We start from the raw sequence: 13014 nt of genomic DNA, 5'->3' as shown, positions 1-13014 counted from the left end.
TAAGCAGGTGCAGCAGTTGTTATACCACAAGCAAAATAGCCCCTATTTCCCTCCCTAGATGTACATACATGATGGGAGCCTACTTCTGTAAGTGACTTCATCTTGTAAATCAGATGCTTTGTTGACAAGATGATCACCACCCAGAAGGTGCAGCTTCCTTCTATTCAACGCTCAAAGCACCAATTCAGATGTTCCAGACAGAAGTCTGGCCTTCCATCCAAGCCAAATATGGAGCTTAATCTGCACTGCTTTTACCGTGGTTTTAGTTTGCAATATCTGGAGAGGATTTACTTTACAATTCGAAGAGAATGGGGGGGTGGGGGGGTGGACTTTACCAACATCTTTGCCTTGCCTCGGCAGGCAAGAGAGGGAGGGAAAGCACTTAGATTCCACAGTGACAGAAAAAAATCTCATTATGCATTCTTCAACTGCACACAGGCAGATGCAGATTCACTATCACTCTCTAATGTCCTAAGTAAGAATACAGAAGATTTTATCATCTTAGTCTGTATAGCAGCATTCTTTAAAGATGACAGGACTGCTTCGGAGTATTTAAGGAGAAGAACCAAGAAAATACATTTACTGAGAAAATTACAGCCAAATAGAAAGATACTGTCAAGACTAGTTTCAAAAGTGAGCTTCTACATGGAAAAAATACAAAGAACACAAACAGGTTTCAGTGTTTTGATTTTTTTTTTTAAGGAGAAATAGTATAATCAAAATTGTCATCATAATTCTTCTCATGCCGTCTTTGCTCCCTAAACAACACAGGCTCATCTTGTGCCTGAGGGTCAAAATCCAAAATTGAGATGGGACTGTAAACAAAAACAAAATTGGCTTTCAAATATTACTGCTTGTTTAATAAAAAAGGCAGAGGGAAAACTAGTCAAAATTTCTTATGTTTATTAGAGTATAACAATTTCCCCCCAAGTACCTCATAATTACTTCCTTTTTCATTTTTGACTTTCCACTATTCTTTCAATTCTTTCAAATGCAGTGATTTAAACTACATATGAAAAAATGGATGTGTATCTATTTTTTTTTCCTAAATGTTGCTTTTGATTGTAAAGATTATTTTACAAAGCAGAATGTTACTTTGCTTCTTTAAACAGATAATGGTCAAGCATGTTTCTTCACTGTACCTTCCCCATGGCCAGAGTTTTGCATCTTACTGATGAGTGAAGGTGAGGGCAGCAGCATTTTTGGCAGCCTCCAAGGAAACTCTGCTAGTTTCCAGCAAAGGTGCTCAGCAAAGTTATTCTGTCAGCAGCCAGGCTGCAGCATAAGCTGTGAGCAGCAGCTGAAATCAGTGGTGCAGGTCAGGGTATATTCAGACGTGAAATTCTCTCATCTCTGGTTTGGGCGATACAATGTTCATATATTTTCCCTGAACACTGAAAGGTATTTGTTGTTCTTTTTTCATCTGCTACTACACAAATGGCTCACATGTCTGAGCAAAAGCAAACAGTTAACATGAATTAGGTGCCCTCTGTGGTTAAACGGGGTTTAAAGGTATCCAAGAGCAAGCCTAAGAGTTACAAATGAACCACAGCTGTCAGAGACAATGATTTCAGCATGAACTTAAAGCGAGTTGAACCATCACAGCAGGGAACATGGCAGGTTGTACTCAGATGCCTCCTGAAAAAACAAGTGGGAAGTTCCTTTAGGTCACCCTACAGTAATATCAGCACCACTGATAGTGATTGAAGGACTTGGGATTAGAGCTACAATACATTCAGTCAACTTGAATATCCACATACTGGTTAGCCCACTAACACATCCACAGTCCAAGATTCACAGCACCATCAGGGGGATTGATCGTATCAGTATGGCATTCATTTCGCACTCCTCTCTGTGACAAAGCCCAGAGCAGTAAGTCTTGGAAGACAAGAGGACGATCACCACCCCTGTGAGAAGAAACTTTGATTTAAGTTCACTTGCTTTTAAATTACATCCCAGGTGTAACCAACCCTCTGGAAATGCCAAGATTTACACGCTCAAAAAGATTATCTGGTGAACATACTATAATCCTCACATGGACAGCTCCATCCTTCCATATATTAGTACCATGCCAGCACAGCTGAAATCCAAGTTTTCATCCCACACATTTGTTCTCCTGTAAACACTACCTTAGCTACATGGCCTCAAATCTTTGGAGACAACTTTGCATTTTCTTGTGCACCTGGGGCTCACAGTGACTTCAGTGTGTTCCTTCCTGTTGAAGGAATAGATGCATGGTGCCTGTAAACACTACTCATTACTAGAGAACTAGAGCTGGTCAAGAAGTGGTGCATGCTGCGACATAAGAAGCTGAAAAATTTCCAATTTCTTTGAAGATTAGTCAGCAAAGCTTGAAAAAGCGAAAGCATTCCATTTCGTTCTTTTCCCTTTGTCACTGGCTCATGGAAAAAGAGACAGGGAGAGAAAAGAAAGGGGAGGAAAGAGATTTAACAGGGGGAGGAAGGAATCCCTTTCTCTACTCTCTTCCAAATCAAAAAAACCTGGTTTTGTTTTTCCAGATCTTTAGCTCCCTTCATCTCAAAAGCTGTCCTTCTCAAAACTGTATAATAAATTACCTGTAATTCATTTTCTTACCTGAAACTATTTCTGGAGAGGATTGTTCTCAATACCACAGCTCACCATAACTTAGTGATTTCCAACCCGTGGTCCACAGACACTGTCAGCAGCGTGGGGCTGGTCAATGGGGCAGGAGTGTTTTTTAACCAAAGCTGTACAATGGTCTGGGAGTGCGCTGTGGCTTCACAGTAGTCCGTGGTTCACTGGACTTGAAAACCACAGCCTCAACTTCTGTTGCTGTCTAACCACTCTATGGCTTGTATAACTCAACCTCAGAGACAGCTGTAAGACTCAGATTCAGCTGAAGAATATCAGAGAGAGATTTACTTGACTTCAGTTCACATGTATCTCTCTAAGCAGATACTAAAGGTCAGTTATATTCATGTTTTATACTACACATGTATGTTTTTATTTCCTCTGATGAGGATCCCCCTAAGGTAATGCCTGTATTCCGCACTTTGGGCTTTTCAAATACTTTAAAACAGTCTCTGCTCTATAGATTTTTATTTGTCTTACTGTAATTTTGCCTGACCTCAAGATCTACTTGGGACAATTCAAAGCATAAACAATTTACAGGAGATTATTCCAGGTGTTCTTAACATAATTGGTTTTTTTTAATAAAGAAGAAAAAAAAAACCAAACAGGAAAGTTCCTAATTGCTACTTATGCAACTGAACAGTGAGGTCACCATATCCAGAATACAAGTGGGCTAAGATGCTCACATATTTTATATGAACTCTCCTTCTCTGTTAAATGAAACTCCTTGAGAAGATAAACAGGACAGAGTAGGGAAAGAGTCTCTATACAATAATTAAGCATATGAGAACCCATCTGATACACTTCAATATAAAATTGTCATCTATATACTTTGCTCACAAGAGATCTGAGAGCTGAATTCATGGAGAACTGTTTTAATAAACCTTGCTTCTCTGCAAGTTAGACATTACTTTATAAGATGCTACCTATGCCCGTTAAGATTGGGGAAGGGCTAAACAATTAGACTTTACTAGAAAGTGTATTGACAATATGAGGGTTGTTTTATTTTGGTCCCCCACTACCACCACCACTTGAATGTGAATATTTCCTTTCCTACAGCATTTGCAGAAACCAAGATTCATGCTGTAACTAATTTCATGAAGTGAAGGAAATAAGTTGCCTCTTTCAGTTTAAAACTTGATTTAGTAAGAGAAATTTTCTTTAGGCACAAAAAAATCCCTTTTGATTTATAAAAGTGAAATATGGCAAGTCAGTCATGAAGAATATCAACTCACCTGCTCAACTGGAGTTCTTCACCACTTTAGTGGACTAACCAAGCACAAACAAAACCAACAAAACCATGTGACAAAGATGCATGTTAACAACACCAGAACTGATAAAATTCCTTTCTTTCATCTTATCTTGATAGTCAGAATTCACTGCAATGCACTGAACTGCTTTCCCAGACACACCACTATACAATCTGCACCATAAGACAACCCTACTTGGTGAGTAAGTCTCATCAAGTGTATTTGCTACACAAATATCTGTTAACCCAAAGCCATTACTCCACAAAACAGGAATGTGCTTTAACAGTTGGCTGTTACATGTTTATAACAGCCACGTCTTCCATTGTCTTTCATTACTGTATGATTGCCTAGTGTCCCATAGAGAAGATCATATACAGAACACAAAATTCCCTTATAGTTCCAGATGTTACAGCTTGTTAAATTATACTTTCAATTACTGTTAAACAGACTTCATTCTCCATATTCAGTTTCTACAGTTTGTAACAGGTACTCCCATTAAATCCTTACCTTGTGATTGCAGTTGTTCTCCTTTTTGCTCTGCCAAGCACTAAATACCACAAAACAGAAGAATCCAGTTATCTTTAACTTCAAGAACCAACCGCCTTTGAACAATGCAGTACAACACTTTTGTCTGTGGAGCTAATACAAGTTTTCCTCTTCATACAGAACTCAGCATGCTAAAAATTAGTGACATTTTAAGTGGAACAATTCTTCCGTCATCAGGCTGATACTTGGCTAGCGTTCTGGTTACCTCCCTTATAAGGCACCAGTGAGAGGGAAGGGCTGGGAACACATTATGCAACTATTCATTGCAAAAAAATAATTAAAACAAATTTTAAGAAATGTCTGTAATAAACACTTTTCCAATATACAAGGCAAGACAAAAGGCACTTGATATCATTGGACTAGGGTCTGCTATTTCTACCTGGCTAATTTGGAAGAAGGAAATTTTTCCTGAAAGGAAAGGTTTTTCTCAGTTTTTACGGGAAGAAGTGGGACACTTAAGCCCACGAGCTGCCTTCTCCATATTTTGGTTCAGATCTAGCTAATCTGCCAAAGAGGTAGTTCTGCACTGGGAAATAAAGCGGAGATACCACACCACACCTATGTCCTGTCACCCTCTCCTCTTGGAAACCTAAGATGGCTAATCAAAACTTCAGCTTCAAACAGTAGTAAGGCGGTTCTGTGGCTAGGCAATCTGCATTCTGTCTGGCTTGTACAAAACAGCTCTCCTGCAGACAATGAAATATTGTTTGGAATTTAACTATTGGTTCAGCTATAAGTAGATTCATTTTTTTACTAGTGCACTCATAAGATGACAGGCTTTCTAGCAAGTGAAGCTATAGCTGTTCTGGTGTTACGTGGCAGTTGTCAGGCCTCTCTCATTATTAGACTCAGCTCTACTCATTCTGGAAGAAACAAAATACAAAACAGTGATCTGTGGGAAAGGTTCACTTTATCAAGCGAGTGATTGAGTTATCAAACAAGTGACTGAGATCGGTAGTAGTGCCGGCAAATTCAAGGTTTGCCTACATGGCAGAAGCAAATTTACCTTGGAAATGAACACGGTTCTTGGAAAACCCCTTTCCCACAGAGCAGACTTGAGAGTCACCAAATTGGCAGTGGTCTGGCAGGAAGAGGACACATATGTCCTCTGTGGCAGTTCTCAGTGATGCTGACAGTTCACAGTAGAGCACAAGTGTGCTAGATAAGTTATCTCTGCTGCATCAGGGACAGGGAGACGGAGCCTAACCTAGTACAACCAGGAGAGTCCCCTAAGCACACACAACTCCCCACTTGTAGCAAGCCACTTCTGCCAAACGACTTTCTTTTGTTGTTTGCATCCTTCTTAGCAGTAGCTTCAGCATAGTCATGTGTCTTACTGAAGTTATGACTTTCATTCCCTCCCCACCCCCACTTTAAACTCCTGCATATGGAAGCTGACTGTATTTCTAACTCCTATGGCTCAGCACGATCCAATATCTTAATTTTAATTGCATCCAGCTTAAGCACAACTGTATTTCTCATTAGCATTATTCTATTATAGTGGCTCATAAAGAGGGCCCTAAACCAAGTACTTCTTTCTGGTAAGTTACCCAACTTGACTGAAGTTTTCTAATTGTTTGTCTGGGGGGTAGTTTGCTTGGTTTTGTTTTACTACAAGGAGACTTAATTGCTAAAATTTCTTGGCACATTTCATAAATGCACTAGCAGTGCCTTACTTAATGTGACATTACACACGGTGCTTTCAGAGAATTGTAAACTGCTACCTTTATTACACGTAGTAGAAAAAGGTCTCACAACCTTACATCTGTTCAAAGATAACAGAAAGGTTGTTCTGTTTCCACTTCTGTGGAAAGAAATTTAAGAAACTCCCATGTGCTAAGATCTTTGCTAAGTCTGGAGCTCCTCTACAGCATGTCAACAGTCACAGGCTCACACTCTGGAACATAAGAGATATAATACATATAAGTTGCAATACGACAAACACTATTCCTGTAAACACAGTTCCTCTCCCCATACAGATCCAAGTTATCCCTTCACTTCCTCCCTCCGTTCATTCTGGCACCTGTTATAAACTCAATCTGCTCAACCTGTTCGACCAACCTATTACTTAATATTGCCTGTTCCTCGTTACTAAAAGGTGAATAGTTGTCTCTCTTTTTACTGCTCCAGGAGATTCTTGCTCTTGTGAAATCCCATAAACCCAGACTACCATTAGACTACAGAGCTGCAGGACTTTTCGTATCAATCAAATGATAAAGACTACTCTTCTGCATTTGGCAACAACTAAATTCTGATCCTGCAAGAAAAGACGCCCCACCTTAAATACAGTTCACCATATAAATTCACACCATGCACTAAATAACTCTTCCCTGAGTAAATAACCCATAATATTAGGTTGGGTTACCCTTACTGTTACTTCTTTTGCACAACAAAAGATGTTAATTAGTCACGAGACTTTGAAAAATCCTGCATTAACCCATCACAAAGAATTAGACTTCAGTCAGTTATTTATCAAACCCACATTTTCATGCTACAGTAATGCAATTACTACTGATGCCAGGTCTGCTCTAAGTGCAGCTACATGTTGAAATGAGCTGCAAACAAGAGAAGATTAAATGATTTTGTGGACAATAGTATGCTTCATTTATGTCAACTGTCATTACTCTAAGACACATAAAGCCTCTTTCTGGAGGACTAAAAGCAAATCATTTACCATATAATATCAGCTTTGTAGTCTTTGTGCTGATGAATACTGTATTCAGAGAAGTAAGTCTTTTCATTGTAATCTACATGCCTACCCTGCATCTCCTAGAATACAAATATCAAAGTTTATCAATTGGCTTTACATTTTAACTAACCCTTGACTTAAACTTGGTGGGAAGAAGAACATTTTTATTAGAATAAACATGGGCTGAGTGAAAACTGTATTTATAGCGAGAAGACAAGCTTTAAAAACAAGACAAACCCATTGCCTAGACAGATACAGTGGACAAGAACAGTGCTTCCCAAACTGTGACTACGCTCCTTGTGGTCACTAAAGGATTCAAGAGAGATCACAAACTACAGCAGATAACTTACATGATTAAAAACTTCTACCCACCATTCAAGCTTCAGGGGCATACAGACAGATAAGCCAAAAGGAGGCTACACAGAAGTCCTGAGAAACAATAGCTAGGCAAACCTCACCCATGCACCCGAGAAGCTATGTATACAGTGAATTCTGTTCAATGTGCCATCCCCCTTCATTCCAACGCACCAGGGACTCCCCTAAGCACGGGATCAGACCCTCAGAAGTCAGCACCAGAAGGCTTACACAAGCAGGTCCACAACGGATCATTTGACAGAAATCCAAAACTTCTGTTCTCCCAGGAACATTCCCCCATTGTGCACCGAAAGCATAGGGCCTGGTTGAAGTCCATGGCAAGTTTGTGGGGTTTTGGGTGTGGGTTTGTTGTTTTGGTTTTGGTTTTTTTGTTTGTTTTGTTTTTTTAGAAAGACTAACTTTCTGCAAAGAAAGGCAGAAAAAAATAAAGCATGATACCTGTCCACTGTAAATATTCACTTCTGAATTCTGTTTAGCTAGCTGTTTGGGTTTCTTTTCCCCTGAAATGTTTGAGAAATAAAAGTTTAGCATTTTTTTCAACTCTAATGAAGCAATATTTAAACTGAACATATACTATGCCATGTACAATGTGAAAAACAGCCAAGTTCCAGTTTCACAGAACTATGCAAATTTGACTTTTCCTAATCCAAGACACCTTTTAACAAAAGCAGGAATACATGTTTACATATAGTACATAAGATAAAACTGCATCACTTCTATCAGATACAGTCAGATTTCTCACATCCAATAAGTGTGGCTGCTGCTCATTACACCTCTCAGGGTAGCAGCCTATGGGCTACTATTTCAGTTACCTGCTCGGAGTAAAATTAAACTGATACTCTTTCATCCCTAAATTCCTAAAGAATAAGGAATGAAAAAGGTTTTTAAGATTTCTTTGTATATCCAGACATCTTTTATGGAACACGCACAACAATTTAGTGAGATTTATTTCCATTATATACACTCACAAACAAGATCCCCCTCTACTTCAAGTGACTTCAAAAAGCTGTAATGAAAACACTGAATCACAGCATACATGACAAAACCCAACATCCGTGGTTTCCAAAATAAATTTCACTGCTCTTCAGCAAAGAGCAAGTAACAGCAAAACAACACGAATATATCCCACCAAATATCCTATAAGAAACTTTTTTTTTAAAGTCAAACTTCAGCATTGCTTTTTATTCAGAGGCTACATCAAGGCTCATTTATTCCTATTCTGGATTTTGCAGCAGGAAATCTGGTAGGCAACATCAGTGGAGACTGTCTTTTAGCACACTTGTGAACTCCATCCCAAGACGTTTCAAATTAACTTAAACCAAACAAAACCAGGAGACATCTCACAGTTCTTCGCATTTAACTTTTACCTTAGTCACTGTAAATTGCCTAAAGATACAGAGCACGAGCCAGACTGTCAAATTACTGGCCCAATCCCAAACTCCTTTGGCTCAGGGCAATGTTAAAAAGCAGGTTTTGCGTTTGTTCATTCGTGAGTGGAAACTTGTCAGGTTTTGTTTGCTTGTTTAAGCACATTACGGAAATAATTTTGCCCCTTTAGTGATTTATTGAATTTTAAAGAGGGCAGGACTCCCTTAAACCCGAAATCCGCATTACGTACCCAGGTACACCCCACGCCCCCTCACAATCCCCTGCCGCGCCCGAGCCTCGCCACGCACAGCCCCGTACTCCCACAGGCCCGACGTTGCCCCCCACCCCGCCAAGAGCCCAGCCTGCCCCCCAAGCTCACCTCTCTCACTCCCAGCGCTCCCCAAGCCCGCCCGCCACGCCAGCCCCCTCAGCGCTCCCTCAGCCCGCTGCGTCCAACCGGCGGTACCCCGCGGGATAGGGCGGCTGGCGGCGGCCGCGGGGCACCCCAGCGCCCCGCCCGCTAGCGGCACCCACTCCTGGGGAGAAGGGCGAACTCAAGCAACTTCTACCGCTGGCAGGACGCGGCAGCCGCTGCTCGCCCGCCGGCTCAGCCGCTGGGGGCAGGGGGAGAAGCCATCTGAGGGGCGGCGCGCCAGAGGCAGGAGGGCAAACTGCCCCGGCGACTCCCGAGCCGAGAGCCACCCTCGATCCTCCCGCCTCCCCCCAGGGCTGAGCAGCAGCCGGGACTAAGGCCGTCCTCCCTCAGACTCGACAGCTATGGCTGCTCCTGCTGCCTCACACTGGGGGTGGGGGGGAAAAAGAGAAGAAAGGCAGGGAGAGATTCTCAGTCTTGTTATGACAGTGTCCCGTCTCCCCCCCACCCCGCACCACGCTAGGGGACGGCTGCTCTCCTACCTCCGGGCTGGGCCGAGGGCTGCTCCGGCTGCCCACAGCACTCACCTCTCCGCGCCGCCCTCCCGGTAGCTCCTCGCTCGCTGACCTGCAATCAGCGCCTGTTGGTGTGCAACCTCAACCTCCTCCTCCGCGATAATAGCGGCAGCAGAAGGGCCTCGGCGGAGGGATGTTTACCCGGCGGCTCTCGCGAGAGCTCGGCATCGCCGAACCGGGTCGCCATTGGCTGCTCTCGCCGCCCGCCAGTGGCGCGCCCCGCCTCGCCCCTCAGGCAGGTGCTACAGGAGCCCAGCGCGCCCCGCCCCTTCCCCCCCAGGTTGCCTCTATTCCTCCTCTAAAACAGCCAAAAGCTCCTCAGAGGTGGCTGCTGGCCTCGCCTGCGGCTCTTCCTGGAGCCGCCCGCTTGGCTACCCTGGCTCCCCAGGGGCCGAAGGGGCTGCCTTTCTCTTCAGTCGAAACAGCCAGCTTAAACCTTCGCTCTCGACCGGATCTGGCGGTGGAGGTGCACCGGAGGGCCTGTGGCTGTGAAGAGATCTCACAGCCAGGAGGGCACTGTTAAACTTGCCTCGAGCATACGCAGGTGCCCAGATGCTCAAACAGAAGACAGTAGAATTAACTGGAAATATACTTTTGCAGGCCTTTTGCTTTTATAGCCTTCTGTCCCACCACCAAAGTACAAGGGTAAGGATATTAACAGAGGCAGAAGATAAGTAAAACCCTGCTTTGGTTTTAGTACTACCCATCATAAAATGAAGCAGCAGCACTTGTGGGGGAAAGCTGTTACCACAAGGATGCAGTGGTACAGATTTCTTACAAAGCCAGCTACATAGAAGGCAAATCTCTGAGCTCAGATTGGAAGAATGACAAAGTACAACCATCTTCTGCTTCTGTCACAAACATGCAACATGTGGAAGCTACTGAAAGTCTCTCCTAGTGTTGTCACTTGACTTGAGGATAGTTGCTAATGAAGAGGACTTATTTGGCAGCTGCATTTAATTTGTTTTACTTCATTAGTCTAGGAGCTCTGTGCACTAAAGGAGATTTCTTGCCCAGAGATCTCACCATCTCAGGACCTGTAAGTGTGTATCTATGTGTCCTATTTGCCTGCAGACAGAGCCAGGAGATTCACTGTGGACCTCCCTGAGCACTGTGGACCTCCCTGCAGAGATGGGTTTTCAGAAGCATTAGATTTGGTAGGTTTGAAATAACAGAAGCCTAAAATTAGCATGTTTTTACTTGAATCCAGTGCAAGAGTGCTTTCTGGAGGGACTGCCCTCTGTGATATCTGAACTCCATTTCCACATTTGGAGCCTGCAGTAATGAAGTTGTGCACTCCCATTTACCATGTTGCAGTGTTGAAAACACAGACATATAACCCAGAAAAAGAATTAGCAAGAGAGTAAAAGACACTCTATGATAAGTAAATTCAAAATAAACTGGTTACGGATCTAGAAAAGTGGTTGTCCTATTTCCCTAAAGCACTCTTCCCAGAGCAAAAGTCTTTAAAAAATCTTTATCAGTAGCAATGGTAAATGGGTGGGACAAATACACCTGCCCCCCCAATAGGAACAGAGATTGATTTTGATTGGGTATTTCTGGTATTTGAGAGTTTTGATTTCAGTATCTTGCTTCTGTCCACTCCCCTGCTCTAAAGATGTCAAAAGAAAGTTGGGGGAGGCAAGGTCAGTCTTGGAGAGGATGAGGACCAGCTGTGACAATGAAAATTGAATGAATATTCACAACATGACATTACAATTCCTGAACTGCTACTGCAGCTCCTCTTGTGGATCCTGCCAGCAAAGTAGATGACAGACACTGCAAGGCTGTTGTGCCAGTGGAAAATTACTGTTTCATTGGTCCTGCGTGTGTGAGGGGGAAAGTGGGGCAAACTTCTATTTATTTAGTTATTTTCAAGAGAGAAAAGGAAAACAAATGGTTCCTAAGACTACAAAAATTCCTGACATGTAAAGAACTGGTCTCTTATTTTAGACAAATGATACATGTCTGTTTATAAATTTTCCTTGTAATTCCATATAACTTTCCTCATAAGCCAGAATCATGAGTTTTCCTAAGTAGTAGCACAATTAAAAAGAGAAAAAACATTGTAATAGTAGCACTGGCTGTTACTTAAGATACCTATGGAAAAACTATTTAATGTTTCTATTTTTATGTGGCTGTAAGTGTATTTATATTGGTGGACTTTCCATTGCAAAATGGACATGGTTTATTTTAATTCTCTAATTTTACATGTTTTTTAACATAGCTATATATATAGAAGGTTGGTTATCTTACTGTTGTACACATAAAAGGTTATCTTACAATAGGATCACCAGTGTTGCAACTGAAGTCAATGGGACACCTGGTGTGAATACAGTTAAGCATGTCTGTAGCCTTTGAAGGGCTGCACACAAAGAAAGTTACAACAAAATGCTCATCCTGAAATGAACCATGGCAGAACCAAACCTGCAAATAATGTCTGTGCAGGCAAATGACATGTGGAAAGTTTGGCAGAAATACATAAGGCTTTAACCAAAACTGCAATGCAGCTTAACAGTTATAGCACTGTTGACCCAATAGCTTCTATTTGTGTATATTTGCAGAGTTAGCCTTAATTTAGAGGTGTAAGAACCCATGTGCTATGTGGAAGGGCAACATCTCTTTAAGTTGCCAGGCATAGGACTTAGGAAAACATTCTTGTCATGGTTTGAACTCAGACAGTAGCCAATCACCACACAGCCAGTCACTTACCTTCCCCCCCCCCCCCCCCCCGGTGAAATAGGGGAGGGACAAAAAAGGGAGAATTTGTAGGTTGAATAAAAAAACCAGTTCAGTGATGATAACAAAACAACAGTAACAATAGGGACTCCAAACAGGTAATACATAATCTGGTTGCTCACCACACAATGACCGGTATGCAGCTTGCCCCTAACAGCAATCCCAACAGAACAAAAGATCCCACCACCAACCAAAAGCAGAAATGAGAGAGAACCCACCTTCTTTACATACTGAGCATAATGTCACATGATATGGAATACTCCAACAGCCAATCTGGGCCCGGCTCTCCAGCTGTGCTCCCTCCCTGCCCAAGGAAAGTTAACTCTATCCTGGCTGAAAACAGGACAATTCTGAAACAAAATCTTTGCTCTAAATGTGCATACTTCTGCAGACTGTATAGTGTTCCAGTCCTGCTAGTTGCAACAAGCAGTGAAAGGTTCTGCGCCCTCTGCTCAGATGGTTCTGGCTGCAGCATCAAGATATACC

General features: G+C 42.3%; 1 protein-coding gene across 6 annotated transcripts in view; it reads right to left on the bottom strand.

Annotated features, from left to right (window-relative positions):
* Nucleotides 1–9914, bottom strand: part of STK38L (serine/threonine kinase 38 like) — a 60238-nt gene extending 50324 nt beyond the window's left edge. For 4 of the 6 annotated variants that reach the window (XM_074826472.1, XM_074826473.1, XM_074826469.1 and 1 more), the window contains exon 1: nt 9802–9914. The gene's annotated coding sequence lies outside the window, so the exon portion shown is untranslated. Of the gene's footprint in view, nt 1–4370; nt 4411–9756 lie in introns of all 6 variants that reach the window. The other 2 variants (XM_074826470.1, XM_074826471.1) reach the window with 2 other exon arrangements.
* Nucleotides 9915–13014: the final 3100 nt, after the last annotated feature.

The sequence above is a fragment of the Strix aluco genome, chromosome 5 (assembly GCF_031877795.1).
Source record: "Strix aluco isolate bStrAlu1 chromosome 5, bStrAlu1.hap1, whole genome shotgun sequence".
NCBI classification, from domain to species: domain Eukaryota; kingdom Metazoa; phylum Chordata; class Aves; order Strigiformes; family Strigidae; genus Strix; species Strix aluco.
Note: the sequence above shows the minus strand (reverse complement) of the source record. Positions and strands in the feature narration are given on the sequence as shown.